Source organism: Quercus lobata, chromosome 3 (assembly GCF_001633185.2).
Source record: "Quercus lobata isolate SW786 chromosome 3, ValleyOak3.0 Primary Assembly, whole genome shotgun sequence".
NCBI lineage: Eukaryota > Viridiplantae > Streptophyta > Magnoliopsida > Fagales > Fagaceae > Quercus > Quercus lobata.
The window spans coordinates 4,045,097-4,058,173 of NC_044906.1; the positions used below are offsets into that span (position 1 = coordinate 4,045,097).

At 31.3% G+C, this 13,077-nt stretch overlaps 1 pseudogene; it reads left to right on the forward strand.

Annotated features, from left to right (window-relative positions):
* The first annotated feature begins 289 nt into the window (after nucleotides 1-289).
* On the forward strand, nucleotides 290-5,331 carry LOC115980133 (annotated as a pseudogene).
* Nucleotides 5,332-13,077: the final 7,746 nt, after the last annotated feature.

Genomic DNA, 13,077 nt, shown 5'->3' on the forward strand with positions numbered 1-13,077 from the left:
CACAAATATTTTTAGTACTTCAATTTTTAACTCTTTTTTTAATAATTTTTTTTATTCAAGCACCAACATGATATGGTGAAACTACCGGCACTTATCACAATCTGTAATAAAGAGGACAAGGACAAAGATAGCATCACATCCAACAATAAAATTAAATAAATACCGACAAAAGTGTCCAATGATGAACCCCACGTGGGTCCCCCCTCAACACTTCATCTCCACTCTCTCTAACTCAATATCTCTATCCTTCAAACTCAGAAACTCCACTCTCCTTCGTTTCTTCCTGTGTGTGTTTGAAACACAAATTGAAGTTTTAATTCATACTTTTATACATACCATTTCTTTGCCATCCAAAGAGATGGGCAGAGAAAGCATTGAAGAAGGAGAGCTATCAACTCCTCTAGTTGCCAAAGAAGAACACCATCAACTATATGGCAGTGGTACTAGTAGTGGTGACCATGCTTGTGCCAACACTACTGGTTGTGATGATGGTGGTGAGAGTCAGAGTGGATCTTCCTTAGCCACAGGTGTGGTTGTGCTTAGCACTTTGGTTGCTGTCTCTGGTTCCTATGTTTTTGGCATAGCTGTAAGTGAAATTTTACTTTAGCATAGAGTGGTCCACACTCTCTCTAGTCCACATGGTCCTTGGTCCAAGGATATTGTCTGCAAAGATTTTGATGTGTTTATGATGAGTGCCAAATTTTGCAAATCTGTAGAGAACTCAAATTCTATGAAGAATTATTAATTTCTGAATCTTCACTACAGTTTGAAGAGTCACAATGTTTTCTATGCTACTAGGTCATGATAGAAAATATATTAGTTGAACGCTATAGGGATTTTACATACAAATGCATCTAAATGATTGAGGTATAGATTTGTCAATAGATTGCAGGAAGTGTTTTTGTAACATTGGAGAGAATAACTGAATAAGACAATAAATGGAATGGGTATTTCTATGTGGGATGCCTAGACGTTTGATATGCTGACTACTGAACTGAAAATGGTGTATAATTGATTTTGTAGGTGGGATATTCATCACCTGCTCAGTCTGGAATCCTGGATGACCTGGGTCTTACTGTGGCAGAGGTGGGTTTAAAACACTTTTAAGCACTTTAGAACACTTTTAAGCACTTGAACTATCTTGCTCTGGAAACATCTTCTCCTATGAATAAAACATTATTTTAACCATTTTTTCCATTTCTATATTAATTTCACTGAAATTTTGTATAAATTTCAGTGTTTATGCTTCTATTGTCTGGGATTATGGTGATTTATGACAACAAATCTTCATGTGAAGATACCACTATTTGAGCTCTACTACATGGAAAAAGAAGAAAGGTTATGTTCAGAAAATCATGTCCGCATGGCAATATCACAGACACGGTTCATCACCTAGCTTGTGTTTTTCTGATCTGAAAATTAGAATAAAGTTCAACTATGATTTAGAGAAATGTTAAATACAATTAAAAGGCATACAACATTTAGGATGAATGACATTTCAAAGTTTGAGTGCAGAGAATAATTTTAGTTGGCAGTAGGGACTATATGACTTGGAGATACTGTTCTGATCTTCATAGAGAAATCACTGTTTGAGGTTTCAAAATGAAGTGAAATGTTGTATCTTGTTGTTTTATGCAAAATCCATTTTGTTGCATTGCTTCGTAAACTATCTTTTGCTTGCCTTATACATTTTTGTATACGATTTTCTCAATATTTTTTGGTTATACTGTAGTACTCACTTTTTGGTTCGATATTGACAATTGGAGCAATGATAGGTGCAATAGTGAGTGGCCAAATAGCAGATTACATAGGTAGAAGAGGTGTATGTACTTCACCCTGGAATCATTGCTGGTGGTATTATTAAGGTTCAAACTCTACAGCTCACCAGTTTTTCAATTTGTTGGTTGTTTTGCAAGGCAAACAATGCACTTTTCAGAGATATTCTGACTGGCAGGGTGGCTAGCCATAGCATTCTCAAAGGTTTTAAATCCCATCTCTCTGTTTTTTGTGGCTCCAAACATCAATGTTAATGTTACATGCATGACAGCCCCTTCATTTTATCTGAAAAGATGTTTACATAAGGATAATGGAAATCGTTGAGGCAGCATCACAATTTTGTTGTTGCTTTTACATAAAACTAAAGTTTAGATGATCATACATGATCAGAAACAACTATGTCACAAAATTGATTCAAGAATTAATTTGTTGTAAGTAGATATGTTATCGTAGCTTCACTTCATTATGTCAAATGTTTGGTGCTTGTTGAAAGGGTGCTTGGTGGCTTGACCTTGGGAGACTGTTGGTAGGTTGTGGGATGGGACTCCTTTCCTATGTGGTAAGTTGTTAGATTGCAATTTCACTGATTTATCTTTCATGTAAACAATAAAATTAATTGTGTTCCCGATAGCAATCAGGTACCTATATATATAGCAGAAATAACACCTAAAAATCTTCGGGGAGGGCTTACAACTGTTCATCAGGTAAGGAAAAATTCTCATGAATATGGAAACCATGTAAGTCATTGCCCTGTTCACCTACTAATTGCCACTCATACAGTTGATGATTTGTTGTGGGGTATCCTTAACATATCTAATTGGAGCTTTTGTGAACCGGCGAACTTTGGCTCTGATTGGTAAGCTTCCTTGCTCTTGTCCTGTATTCTTGTCATTTGAAGGTAGTTTCATGGGAAGGCTTCTTCTTTTTTTTCTTTAATTCAGGAACTATACCATGTCTAGTACAACTTCTTGGTCTATTCTTCATTCCAGAATCTCCGAGATGGCTGGTGAGTTATTCAAAATTTTATTAGAAGAATTTTTTGGAAGGTGCTGGGAAGATAACACATTGGGAAGACTCCAATTGAGGAGTTAATATAACATATCACGACACCACTTAACCCAAAAGCTTGATCCAATGGGTTCGTGCTCAATTATGTTATATTTAATCACTCACTTTTGTCATTATTATCTAATGTGAGACTTCACTAGTTTTAACTAAACAACTTACAACTAACCACACCACTCGCACGTAAATATTCTAACAAAAGGTGCTCTTTGGATGATGTATTTGAAAACTAAAAAAAAAAAAAAAGAGTTAAAGTTTTGCTAATTATTGCCTTTTCCATTATTCTTCTTTTTAGCCAAGTACTTGTGATTTGACTAAGATGCCTAAATGCTATAAAGTGGCAAAGCAAATTCAAGCATTGACTGACATGCTCATATGATTTTTTTTAGGCAAAAATTGGTCGAAAGAAAGAAAGTGAAGCTGCTCTACAGCACCTTATGGGGCTGAATGCGGATATCACTCCAGAAGCTACTGAGATTAGAGTAAATTTTGGACTTCAAATGTCAATGAGAATATAACTCTTTGTTTCCTCTTTAACTAGAAAAATTACATACTTCAACATAGTCTTGAATATTTTCCAACAATTTTGATTAGAAACAAGTATTGACATGGTTTTTAAACCATTTTATAGGAGTACACAGAAACCCTTCAACAGCTTTCTGAAGCTAGAATTCTTGACTTATTTCAATGGAAATATGCTCATTCACTAATTTTAAGCTTTTGTATCATAATCTTTGTAGCACGTTTTTTAATTTTTTAGACAGGTTTAATCTTTTTGGCTAACATAAAAGTGGGTTAGGTTGGAGTTGGCCTGATGGTACTACAACAATTTGGAGGAGTCAATGGAATTGCATTTTATGCAAGTGCTATATTCATAACGGTTGATAGAAAAAGGATTGTCTTTTTTCTTTCACTTATTTTTTTTCCCTTATTTAATGCTACTTATAGTTAACAAGAAATGGAAGTTGAATAGAGGAATACTTTGTCAATGACAGGGTTTTGGGGTAGTATTGGGACCATAGCAATGGTCATTGTTCAGGTTCTTAACTCTCTTTGCCGAATTCTAACATTTGCTTCTGTTTAATGCTTTTTAAGTGATTTACATGATTTTGTACAGATTCCAATGATGGCATTAGGGGTAATTTTGATGGATAAATCTGGAAGGCGGCCACTTCTATTGGTAAGAAGGTTAAGAAATCTCTACTGTGTAATCGAGTTGAATGAAAATAATTTTGAATCCCACTATATTCATAGGTTTCTGCCACAGGAACATGCTTAGGTTGCTTGCTTGTGGGATTGTCATTCTTCTTGCAGGTATTTTCTACAAAAAAACCTATTTTTCTTGAAAACTAGTTTCATCGGTTTTGTTGAATATTTCTTAATAGAATAAAGATTCAATTATGCATGATCTTCAAACATGGACCAAGACAACGCCAATTTTAGCACTTGTTGGTGTACTGGTATTGCAATTATCCCAAGGACAGGGTTTTTTTTTTTTTTTTCCTTATAAAACATCCAAAGAAAGAACAGCATGTGAAAAATGTTATTTTGCTTTTATCTCCAACTTTCTTCATTTTATCCATGGTCTTTGAGTACTTCTGAGTGTGAAAATCCTATTAAGTTTAAAAGCTCTTAAAATGAATGTTGTTTAATAACATTACCATTGGTTGTATTTAATTAATTAGTAGCAATTTGGAAATAGTTTTTGCTGCTTTGAAAGTATGAGCATTTCAGAAGGTCTTACATAAAGTTGTGGATTTTTATGATCTTATTTTGGTCATCTATTACAGCTCTCAATCTATATTCATGGCGCAATTGGCTTGGGGGTCACAATTCCAACATTGTACACCAGTTGATGTTAATTGTTGGTTTGAGCCAAATTCTTAGTGGTTTAAAGATTGGTTAAGTTGAATTTATTTGTTTGGTTCTGCTATCAGGTGTACACAGGATCTTTCTCACTAGGCATGGGAGGAATTCCTTGGGTTATAATGTCAGAGGTAGATTTTCCTTGTCATACTTGAAACACCATCTTTTATTATCAAAATAATTGCCATGAAGGCCTTTGGTTGGCTTAAATAGAGTTTATTCTGTCTCAGATATTTCCCATAAACATGAAGGGCTCAGCTGGAAGCCTTGTTACATTGGTTAGCTGGTTAGGTTCTTGGATTGTATCATATGCTTTTAACTTTCTAATGGATTGGAGCTCAGCAGGAAATGCCAAGCTAGTCTTATCTCTAAATATTGTTGTTATATTGGATACAAACTGCAATATGATCACTTTAGCTTTTAATTTATGTTTACCTTTTGTCAGGAACATTCTTCACATTCTCAAGCATATGTGGCTTAATTGTTTTGTTCGTAGCAAAGTTGGTACTAGAGACCAAGGGGTGAACACTTGAAGAAATTCAAGCATCATTGAATCCATTTTCAGCTAAAAAAAAAAAAGAATTTTGCATGCTTGTACGACAACACCAATCTGTGTTTGAATAAGCAAAATAATTTCCAAAACATCAACTCTATAAAATTGTGGCACTGAGTGCTAGACTAATTGGTGACTGGTTGTCATAATAAGCAAGGTTTTTTTCCAAAAGTCAAGATATCTTTGCAGCTAAGATCATCCAAGAACTATTTTCTAAAACTGTTGTGGTATTTATAACCATATCTTGAAACTCTGCATTGCACTTGGAGAGAAACTACCTATTCACCACCTAATTTAGGGAATGTGAAAGGTAAATCTTGAATTTTTAAACATTTAGAGACCATTTGGCTTCTGGAATCTTTCATTCCTGAAATTATATCCATGGAAATATAAAATTATCAAGTTTGGTTTGTTAGATTCATTCCTATCAAATTTGTGAGAATATAACATTTATGTTTTTAGTTAAATCATAATTTTGGGTGAAGAATGTTATAGTTTACTTGACACCAACTGGTGTTTCTAACACTAGGTATTTTCAAAATTTTAATTTTATTAAGTGGTATAACATTGCTTAGAGTTACAATAGGTGTTGATAAATTAGAATATAATGGACTAGCTGATATTTTATGCTTATTAGAGGTACCAGATATTAATTGCAACGTTTGACACGATTAAGTCACACAAAAGATAACATTCAAGTTTGGAATCGTCAATTTTTAAAAATAATTGAGTAGAATTTTATATTTTAAAATGATTGAGTAGAATTAGCAAAGATAAAGAAATGAAAGTTACATAAGATATAGCATTCAAGTTTGGAATAATCAATTTCTTAAAATGATTGAGTAGAATCAAAGTAAAGATAAAAATGCTCATTTCTTTATAGTATTTTTGTCTTTATCCTTTTTCTTTTTTCAATCTTCTTTCATTTTCTCTTCTACGTCAATCTATTGTTTGTGTTTTTTTATTTTTGACCTCAATTTTTATGTTTTTCAAAAACAAAGAAAATGGAAAGAGGAAACACACACAAAAAGGAAAACAATCTGTTACACTTTGAAGCAAAAGCGTAAAATGTACTAGAACCCAAGTTATATATTTATTACTGTTACTAATCTACTTATCTAAAAGAAATCAATTATAGATTAATTAATATAAAAGATAACAAAATAAATTCAATTAGTTAAGTCGTATGAATAAAGCTAGGGACACTATATTCATAGCAGGTGGTAAACTAATAATAGTTGGTAAATAAATGACGTCTTTGATGGTCTAGATTAGAACCACTAGCAAATTGTCATCTATATTTTAATATGGTTACACATATCTATATATTACTAAAAGCTGAAATGTGGTATTTATTGTTGCTGAGCTCCTGTTGCGTCACCTCATTGCTCGTCATTCGCCACATAATTATTATTTATTATTTATTCCTTTTTTTATCAAAAAAAATATATAAATAGATTATTGACTTTACAAATTCATCTTTGTCGGTTTTAACACCTATATATATATATATATATATATATATATATATTTCTTTTTTATTTCCAATTTTCCTATAATTTTTTTTTACATTTACTTATTTTTTAAATATTTACACTTTCTTCAACATTTTTTTTTCCTTACCTTTTCATCTCCTCACTACCCTCTACTTTAATATTGCTATTCATCTTTCCCTTCATCTTCCTTTCTTTGTCTTTTCTTATCTTTTCCCTCTTACTATAAATTTGTCACTCTTTTCCAATCTTTGCATAGTTTTCTCTCACAAAAAGGCTCTCTCTCTCTCTCTCTCTCTCTCTCTCTCTCTCAATGTTTTGGTGGATTTTTATTTTTTATTGCATCTCCGCTTTAGGTTGATAAATTTTTGTATTTTTAAGAACTCTAATTTAGGTTGATACGATTTAGTTTTGTATTTTAAGTTATTATTATTATTATTTTGCTCTTTGATTGTTAAATTTTATTCGATTACATTATAAAATATTAAATATAGTAGATAAAAATAAAATAGTATTCCATTACATAACATAATTTGGATAATTTAGTGTTTATTGCTATATCTTTTAATTTTTCTTATTTTTTTCTTCTCTTTTATTTTACTTAATATTGAAATTCAACTGAATCCTCCTTATCATTAAATTATTTATTTTTTGTCTCTCCTTTTGTTTTAAAAAATAAAAAATGTAATATTTTACTTAAATTCAAATAAAAGAAAATTGTGCTCATCAAATTGTACTCGTTTTTTTAACATTTACACTTTCTCCAACTTTCTCCTTCTCCTTACTGTTTCATCTTCCCAAACATTCTACCTTGATATCACTCTTCCTCTTTCTTTTTATCTTCCTTTATTTTGTTTCTTTTTATTATCATCCTCTTAGTGTAAATTTGTCATTCACTCTTCCATTCTTTACATAATTTTCTCTCACAAAAAAGTGGTTATTTCCCACTCTTTTTCCTTCAATTTTTTGGTGGATTTTTTTTTCTTGCGTCTCTATTTTAGTTTGATAAAGTTTTGTATTTTTTAGAACTCTATTTTGGTTGATGGGATTTAGTTTTGTATTTTAAGTTTTTTTATTTTTTTTTATGACTTTGATTGTTAAATATTATCATATTGCATTATAAATAATTAAAAATAGTATATAAGAATGTACTATTATTATATTACATAGAATTATTTGAATAAGTTAGTGTTTATTGTTATGTATTTTATTTATTTATTTATTTTCTTATATCATTTTATTTAACATTTAAATTCAGCCACATCCCCCATATATATCATTAAATTATTTATATTTCCACTCATTTTTTATTTTAAAAATTTTAAAATATAATATTTTGCCTAAATTAAATAAATAAAATTGTCCACATTAAGTGGAGTATTGCAAGGGAAACACTCATTCTCACACCCAATGCATCAAGGAAGAATGAAATACAAGACAAATCAAGTTAGAAACACTAAATTAAAAAAAAAAAAAAAAACTAATAATGCATATTTAATGTCATAGAATCATCATCAAATTTTGGAAAACGATAGGTTGCCAATGGGGGGAGAGAGAGAGAGATGGTATAGAAAAGAACCAATACAAAGTAATAAAGAGTAGATAAAGAAAAAAAAAAAAACCAAATGTCAATTAGTAATCGTTGATTGGAAAATAAAGAGGTTGTAAGGAGAAGTAAAAAATAAAATAAAGATTACCGTGTGAAGAACATTAAAAACGTTACAGTGTAGTAACATAAACCATTAAATTCACTTAAAAAATTAAATTAACAATCAAAAATTAAATACAATCATAGTACTAAATTTAAATTTAAAACTAATCAAACTCTAACTATGGAAACCATATTAATCGTAACTAAAAAAGAGATGATCTCTAATAGTAGTAGAAATTACATAAGAAATAAAGTTAGAAAATTTAAAAATCCATTTTTTGACATTTCATTTAACCTTATTTATAATATATATATATATATATATATATAATTTTCATACACTATTACTTTCGAAAATCTAATGAACAATGCTACCTCTCATTTATCGTCTTTGTTATGCAAATCATTAGTTAGTAAATATATGATAATGGTAAGAAACGTTGCAAATGAGATCACTAAATATATATATATATATATATATATATATATAAAATTAATTAGTCACTATCATTATGGAGTAGTAGTCTATAATTTTACGCATCCAAAAAAGTGGAATATATAGAGTTTTCTTAAAGGTATGTGTAAAGATTCACTATATATATGTGTGTGTGTGTGTAAAAAAGTAAAAAAAAAAAAATGTATATTTAAGGTTTTTATTAACTTAAAAACTAATGAAAAACCAATGGTTAATAACTAAAATTATAGTATTAATAAAATATTTAATGAGACCATCCTAAAAAAATTATCACGCATAACGCGCGGGTATGCGACTAGTAATTAATAAAATATAATACAATATATGATGTTTCTTTTGGGTGTTGAATATATGACATAATTAGGATTGATCTATCATCATGAAATTATTATCTTATTGGTGTGCATCTCAACTAGCACATCTTGATGTTTTCAAAGAATATATCTAAGGAACAAAAAGATAGAGTTTCATGCATGTATAACCTAGCTAGAGATGCATAAAGAAATATAATAATGAATGAGAAATAAATTGATTGTATGGACATGTTTACAAAAAATTAAAGAGGAAATGTTAGTATGAAGTCTAGATATAATAATAATAATAATAATAATAATAAAAGGATAAGAGAAAATGAGAAAGATAAGTATAAACATCTAAACAAGTAAGCATCAAATTCCTTGCCCAATTTCTTCTCATGTTCTTTCTTTTGTATTGGAGAATGTTTTTATGTGCCAAAGGCATAATAAGCCTATATATAGAAGAAGTCATGGATGACCTCCACATGAACATATATTTGATAAAATTGATATTGAGACTAACTTGGAACCTTTCCTAGGTGTGTTTTGAAGTCAATATTGGATTATTCTTATAGTAAGTAATGATTGTTGTTTTTGCAAATTTATTTATATGCATGTGTGTTTTTCTATTACATTTCATAAATAATATGCTGATTTGATTGCTTAAATTTTGTTGTTTAGATGTTAAATAAAGTAAAATTTTTGGCTTATTTAGTACTTGAATTAATATTTTATTTTTGTGAGATATATATTATTGCTAAATGGGTTTGGTTCATGCTACATTTGACTTTACTTTCATAAAAATTACATCAATTAGTTACTTTTTTTTTAATTACTATTTTCTTGAATTCACATTCTTATTAATATATCTATTATAGGTTAATCACGTACAAGAATTCACAACAATCAGTTGCGATTTACTGTTAAATCTATATGGTTATTTGTATAATATATTTAATAATTCAAAAAACTATAAGATCTCTTTATAAATTAATGAGTTTCTAATGCCTAATTGCTTCGATATTCAGAAAGAATGATAGATCATAATAATATTTGGTAAACCTCATAATTTGGAAAGAAATTTATTCCAATTGTGAGTTAAGCATAATTTTTTTTTAATATTCCAAAAGTAACAATCCTTTTGTAATATAAAGAATAACTTATACACGATGCATATTAAATATTCATTTTATCTTTTATTAATAATCTTAGTTGGAAAATTTTTTCATAATTTGTTTAATACTCATTTTAAAGAACTTTTATCTATCACAATATTTAAAACTTTCAACATTGTCTTCCACACTTTACATTGGTTAAGAACTTTTAGATGGACCACCCACATTCTCAGGCCCAAATTCACCCTAATAAACGAGCTGTAAACTCAAAATAGATAATTTGACAATTTGACAATCCCTACCTTCAATTTTTACTCAAGTGATTCTTCAACAACTTTATTCACAAGACCCAAATCAAACACTTCATGTGCGTGAGTGCCTATATTTCACTCACGCCTTCAAAACTCCAGCCAATTCCAAGCCCAAACACTTCAGCTCCGAATGAACCCAAATGTCTCCTATCTTTCTTAAAATCCTAGAATCCTCACCTCTAATCTCACAAGCTGACATTAAAAATTGGATTTCCAAATCAAAATTGAGCAAGACCAGCCAGCGAGAGCATTAGCGTCTAAGCTTAGTGGAGAAGTGCGCAATTGTCTATTTGGTATTGGTCTTTACTCTTTCTACAAAACTTTACTAATTGTTCCATGTGACTTGATGATAATTAGTCAGAAAACAAATGCTACCAGACTTCAACAAGCATCTCATGTGCATCTCTCTCTTTCTCAGTTTGTTTTGCACTGTCATTATTTTCTAACCAAATTTGATGTTTTCTAGAAGATGGAGTTTCAACATTGGCGGCATTGGCAGCATCCATTGGTCTTTAATGAAGACGAGAGAAGTGGAGTTCTTTGTTGGGGGTGCTTTGAACCAGTATTTGGTCCTAGCTACAGTTGTAAAGAATGCAGAGGGGAGTCCGTTCATCATAAATCATGTGCGGAACTACCCATTGGGTTGCACCATCCCTCACACCCAAATCATCCTCTTATTATCTTTCACATGTTTACATACAATGATGAAGAATATGAAAATTTTAGCAAATGCGATGTCTGTGGAGAAAAGAGTAGTGAATACAGTTATTGTTGTTACCGTTGCAACTTCAACATTCACATCAGATGTTCTTCTTTATCACTCACCATCCAAACTGAAGTCCATGACCACCAATTGACCCACATTTGGAAGCTGTTGAAGTTCACTTGCGACTTCTGTGGTAAAGAAGGCAATCTGCCCTACCTTTGTGCCCAATGCGATTTCGGTATACATGCACGTTGTGCTGCTTGCCCACGCAAACTGAAAGTTGATCGTCATAGCCACCCTCTCCACCTCACCCCTTCTCTTGAAGTCCATCAATCTGACTCTCCAATTTGTCTGCTCTGTGTTCGAAAAGTGGATACACTCTGCCTTTACTATTGCTCAAGATGCAATTTTGCTGCCCACCTCTATTGTGCTATGCTCCCCTCGAACCGGGAGTACATAAATTTGCAAGAACTTAAAGAAGAGCAGTCCTTAGATCCAGAGCTCCATCAATCCTTTGACTCAGAAATTTGCAAAGTCAAAAAAACCACTGTGAGGGAGGATGGAACTGAAATAGCCACAGAAATCAAGCACTTCAGTCACGAGCATGATTTGAAGCTTACTGATAAGATTCCAAATAACACAAAATGTGACGGGTGCGTACAAGCCATTCTTCCTCCATTTTACAGTTGTATCCATTGTAGCTTTTTTATTCATACATCTTGTTCTAAATTACCCAAAACAATACGAAAACCACTTCATAATCACCTACTCACCCTTAATTATCAACGATCTTCTTTTTGTTGTGATGCCTGTGCCCAGTGGTGCAATGGCTTAAAATACTACTGTCAGACATGTGACTTTAATTTCGATGTTCAATGTAGTTTATTTTCAAACACCCTTACTCATGCCTGTCACGAGCATTGTCTTTACTTCTCTTTGACAAACTATACACAGAAGTGTAGTATTTGTGGCCATGAAGGATACCGAGTATTTCGTTGTCCCGCTTGTGAATTTATTATAGACTTCAAATGTGCTGCATTACCACAAACCACTTGGTACAACCAACATGAACATCCCTTCACTCTCCGATATACTCTTGAAGATGACTCCGATGAATATTATTGTGAAATCTGTGAAGAAGAACGAGATCCCAAGCAATGGTTCTACTACTGTGAGGATTGCAATTTTCCTGCTCATTGTGATTGTATTCTTGGAAAAAAACCAAAGGTCAAGTAACACATATAATGGCCACCTGTTGGGAGGTGCTAAACATTAATTTGACTTTCAATGTGCCCAGTATAATTTCAACATTCACAATAATTGTTAATAGAAAGACCAATGTTGATTTAATTTTTATTTGTATATTTTTCATTTGAGTTGAGTCTTTAGTTCTTTATTGTTGAATCTATTGTGTTATTATGATTGTCTATTGGTGTAGTTTTGGGGAACTTCTTTCTTTTTTTAGAAGAAGCTTCTTAGGTTGTTTATTGATTTGTGGCTAATCTGTGTAATTTGAGTTGAGTGTGGGTGTGCATGTGTAAAACCGGCAATATGAAAATAATTTGTTTTCATGGTAGACTGGAAAAGATGTTGCCACACAATATGTTCACGGTTGGGGTTTGGATGGCTCCTATAATGTGACTATGTTACCTTTGGGTCTTATTATTATTATGACTTTTTGGCCATAATGATATTGTTTCCTCTAGCTTCTTGCTGCAGTATGAAAGACAGCAGATACATATTGATAAGAACTGAAAATTCCTGTAAAAA